Genomic DNA, 5794 nt, shown 5'->3' on the forward strand with positions numbered 1-5794 from the left:
ACAAGATCTGTTTGAAACTTGTTCACAGATAATATTTCATCAGAATCCACTGTATGGAAAGGAAAACAATCACAAGATTTTCTCTGAATTAATTGGTTTATATAGATCCTGTCAGGTGATGAAATACTCAAACAGGCAATAGACTACAAGAAAACTCCAAGCCTCCAAGGGTTCAAAAATAACCTTCTAAAGACCACTATGAAAAGATAGAGAAGCGCAAGATGAAAATAGGACTATTATCTCTCACTCTTTAGTGTCAACATCAGGGGAATGTACCTGCATAAATTTTCACGGTCAGAACTATCGCAATAAACACACCATTCAATGCCTTAGCTCATACGCAATTAGGTTTATCATCAATCAATAAGATCTGTTTGAAACTTGTCCACAGATAATATTTCATCAGATGCCACTATATGGTAACGAAAGTAATCAATATAGCACCATGGATGCACATTTTTGAGTTCAATCACAAGATTTTCTCCAAATTAATTGGTTTCTATGGCCTTCTTAGGTCCTGGAGCATTTGGAAAGCTGTTGGATCCTTAAACTTATGCATGCAGAAGAGATGGTTTCATCAATTCTCCAGGAGCGGATAGATTGTAAAACCATCATGCATCTTTCTAGACATTTCCAAAATGCTTCTCAATATATATGAGAACTTCAAGGTATGTCCACAACGATAAATTATCACTGCTTCATTACATCCCATGTCCAGAGGACTGCCATTCAAGGTACCACAGGCTTCAATTTTTTTTCTTTTTTTGAGTGAGAGTGAACCTGAGTCAGACCAAAAAAAAAAAAAAAAACAAAGAGTGAACATGAGAACTTCAGCAGATGATGGCAAATCTCTCCAAATTCTTGCTGAAACACATCACAAGAAACAAAACTCTTCCAATGAAGGAGACCTTTCAAATTAACCTTGTAAGTAAAAGAAAGGGATATTTCTAAAATGCTTGTAGCACGGCTTTCCAAATAAAAGCTGAATGTAAGTAGGGTAAAGCACAAGGCAGAAGCATCATCTGAAATAGCAAGGGCACATTTCTCTTCCATCATGTACATCACCTTTATATAGTAAACCAGTGTGTGGAATACCAAAAAAATGAGTGGCTAAAGGTATACACGTGCATGGAGCTCATATCCTTCATCTTGCTTGTTCTGTAAATGCAATGGAAAAGCATTTCTACAGGGTTGTCGCTATAGTCATTGATGAAAATTACACTTTTGCATCCATTTCTGTCTGTATACCAGTTTCATAGCTTCCAGCAAGGAATGATCTGCTACTTCTGATTCAAAAAGAAAGGAAAACTTTGACAATTTAATAAACTTCTTCGACAATGTCACTGTTTATATTGTTTCATTCCATTGTCCAAAACGAAAGCAGATGCCTCTCTCTCTGTATCTTGGCTGCTGCAAATAATTTCATCGATTTCTGAAAGGGGTGCACCTGCTGTACAAGATCCAAACAAACAGCAGATTTCTGGTTGCCATCCATATCAACTTTACTAAACATCCAATGCACTAATTCAAGAAGCTTAATTGGGTATATAAAACCAAGCAAAGCACAAGAAGCTTAAAATGTTGGGACTTGGGAGGAAAACCATAAATTGTGACTTCTAATTCTGTGATCAAATTTGACCTTGGCTTCCCTAAAGAGCTTATGAACCAAGAACACTGGGGAGAAGGGTTTGTTCAAGAAAGAAAATTGATGATGTGTGTGTGTGTGTGTAAGTGAGGAAATAAGACTTCTGGTGATTCTAGCTAATTCACCATCATTCCCTCTCTTTGCCAATCTTTAAACTGCCTCTATATGTAGTTTCTCATGTTGACCAATCCTATCAATGAACTTGCTGAGATGAATCGGAATATTAAGATTGATAAATGACCCCATCATCTTCAATCTTATTTATGTCCAAGTGCCGAGAAGTCTTCAGCATCCATGAATGATGTTATCACCTGTGAGTTATATTGGCTTGGATGTGAGCTTCAAAATGTTGTCTAGTGAAACATTGAACAGTTTTGTGAGTTGTGACAATAACTCATCACATACTAGTTTCTGACATTGGATGTCAGGACGTAATTTTGTAATCAAATCTCCTCTATATAATGAGTCTAGCGGTATTCATTGATAATTAGTTCAATCAAGAACTTGTGGTGTTATATCCTGATCAATTTTTGTGGTTAAGTTCCCGAGGGTTGGGCTAAAATCATGCTGATCGAGGCTCACAATTAGACATGGTACTGTTATCTTCTTTCCTCTGTTGGCTTATTTCGAAACAATGACATAAGCCCTCGAGACTGATTGAGTGCTGTTTCGATCACCATCTTTCCCAATTTGACAAGAGGAACTAACGCAAATTATTGATGATTAACACACCAGTTCCTTTGTTTGCTTGCAATATATATGGTAAAATGAAGATCGATGAATTCCCATATATGGTAAAATGAAGATCGATGAACTCCTACGTACCAAGGGAATTCATCGAAATAAACTCTTACCGGATGCTTGATTCTCTCTCATGGTACGTACTAGTTACTTAAACCTTCTTTCACTATTTCACAATTATTCATTCCATAACTAGAGCCTCTAGTCTAGAGGGAAAATTAGACAAAAGGAAAAAGAGTACTACAAAAGCTAGTAACACATCAAGCGTACTTGAATCATATACTTGCCCAAAAGTTCTACACACTAATTACCTGCAGCTTCTATGACTTTACACTTGAGTAGTTCTTAATAATAAGAATAATTAAGATAAAAAAGTAATGACAGACTATAAATTATTAACCCTGAGCAACACTAAGATTAAAGGGGAAGAGGGAAAGAAAATAATTGAGAAAGAAATGACTACCATCTTTCAGAGAAGTTGCCTACTAGTGAGGAAGAGGGGAGAAAATCACTCGAGCACTATAATTGGATGGTTCATCAGTTTCAAGTAGGCAGCTAAATGCAAAAAATTTGAAGAAGGTTTCAATATTCCTAATTGGATAAAAAGATTTCCACTTAATCTTCTATTCTTTTAATTTCAACACATTTAGCACTCAGAATGCATCAACTATGAGTGAACATTATGTATTACTTTCAAAGGCATGGTACTTTATCCCCAAAAAAAAAAAAAATCCAATGGAAAAGAAAGCGAGATTGAAAAGATTATCATCAAATAATCCTACCGTTTGATTGCTAATCGAATTGTGATGAGGTTTTCCAATCAAATTATAAACACATTTCGAGATACCTGGAGGCAACCAATTGATGCCAAAGTGTGAGCCAAATACACCCAGCTCAGTTAGTCAGGAAGTCAAATTGTGAGTGCTGCTTCACAAAGTAATTTGTTAGCATGTTAATACAACTTACTTCACTTATCCTACATTCTTAGGACAAACAAAAGAAAGAAGCCAACAATTCTAACAGTTGTAAGTTTATGACTCGAATGGGTGTAATACCAGGATATCTATCCTATTTGATGAGTTTATACTCAACTAATTGTCAGATAGCAGCAATATGCAGAGGAAGTAAATGTGTTCAAAGAGGAAGTAACACTGGCACTTTAATTGAATATCACAATTAACAATTATAAGTATGAGATACAGAATAGCAGCTAGTAACAACTGTGAATAAGGTAACAGGCTTAGCCAACTAATAGATTCTACTAACAACTCTTTAACTCCCTTTTTGCCTGACTTGCAATCTTTGGTTCTATACAATAACAGTAATATTTTGCACATTGATCCAAAAGCTGTCTACAACATAACAAGGATTGAATCAGTAAAAGGAATTCCAGAAAAAAATGTAAGCTGACTCTAAAAAATGAGGAGCCTTTACCATCCAGACTTGGTGCTCATCTGTTAAAGAACTTACTAGCTGTTGACCCTTACAAAACACTAGGCTTAGGTGTGTAACCAAGCCAACCTGAGTATCAGGATTTGGCTTGATTTAGATAGTGTTTTATTCTATTTCCATTTAACCTTGTCTTGCAAAACTTAAGGCTTGATCGAGGGGCTTGGCTTGTTTCTATGACTCAGCTTGAGCTTAGCTTGGTACAACTCAATGACAAATAATCAAACAAATAAAGATGTGCAATTAAGTAGAGTAATGGACCAATGGACCACCCTGAGGCTTAATATGGAATTGGGAGGTGACATGAAGCTATTAAGTAATATAGGCACTATATTCTACACCTTACTAAGTAAGTCAATATTACAGTAGACGAGCATGCGACTCATATCTAATATCAATCAGTAAACTCTTACTTTGGAAGGCTTCTGATGGACCTAACTTTGAAACATGCCTTCTCATTCTACCAAGAAATTTGATTCATTTCAGATTCTTTGAGAAATTATGCCTCTTATATCTAACATCAATGTAGACTTTTGCTTTGAAAAGGATTCTTTTGTTTCACTCAAAATGGACCTATTTTTAAAAACAAGCCATCTCATTATACATGAAATTGCAATCCCAGAAGCCAGAAACGAACAAGCCAAGTTTAAATGACAGAAATATATTAAACCAAATATCATTCAGAAGAACCCTATTCAGTCTTCCAACAGGAATCATTCCCTAAGTTATACAGGTAAATAATTGATCTGTCGAACAAGTGATGAGCAGCAAGGCATGCTTCCAAATCTTACTAAAGCATGTCTTGCAGCATAGAAATAACCCATCACAACCCAAGCTGTAAAAGTAATCTGGACACCAAGATTTATTCTTCCCCACCACTAACAGACCAAAGGTAGAGGATGCAGCTCATAGTACACTCAGTGAAACTGACTATGCTAGTATTGCTGATAGCTTGAAAGCTATTTCAATGCTTCTGCTTAAATTATTTACTATTGATCATCCCAGAATAGTGTTCATAGATGTTGATTCATGCATGAAAGGGTTGAACATGGTGAAAAGCAAAAATAAAAAACACGAGTATTGTACACTTTGACCATGTTGTATATGCATCACAATCCAATCTAGCAAAAAGTGATTATCTTGAATGACGCAATCAAGTATCTTACAAGATGAATAGGTGCATACTCAAAGCACATGGAACCCATGTTATTGTCATCTAATCTAGTCTTTGTATAACATGACAAAAGAGGGAGAAATATTTGTTATATGCAGATGCAGACGGTAAAGATTCATCAAAATGTTATATTCTGTTTTGTCTCAACCTCATATACCAATGAAGAAAAGTCAATCATTCATACAGTACCAAGAAACTATAGCAGAGCACAAGCAATCCTATGCACATTCTGTTGCTGATATTGTTGATAAATAAATAACTTACCAGAAAATAATCAACTTATAAATAATGTTTAGCTACTGCGTGAGACGCACACTGCACCAATGGGAAGTTTATATAACCAGAAATCATGACACAGAGAGGACTTGTTGCAAGAGGGTCCAGGTATTCTTTTGATGGTGAATTACAAATTTCAAAATTTAGAAAATTCAATAGTTAGGGCCACTGTGGCAGCTGCTAGCAAGAGTATTAAGTGATTGAAGATTGTTTACTCAAGAGCCGATGGTTAGCATGCAGGAACTGACGAACTACCGCAAAACTAGCAGAACTTTATGTTTCTAAAAGTTTAATTTCTTACTTCAAAACAGAACCCAGGGACTCTTCTTTGGAGTTACAATAAACTTATGTTCTATGCTTTAGAGTCCTTGATACCAATAACGGACTTTACTTTTAGATTTTCCCATACTCAAAGCATAAAAGGCAGGCTATTAACGATAAAAAAATCAACAACTAGGGGTTCTAGCCATCCATAAAGCAAGACTGAAAAGAGAATCAACTGCAAAGAG

The sequence above is a fragment of the Rosa chinensis genome, chromosome 3 (assembly GCF_002994745.2).
Source record: "Rosa chinensis cultivar Old Blush chromosome 3, RchiOBHm-V2, whole genome shotgun sequence".
NCBI classification, from domain to species: Eukaryota; Viridiplantae; Streptophyta; class Magnoliopsida; order Rosales; family Rosaceae; genus Rosa; species Rosa chinensis.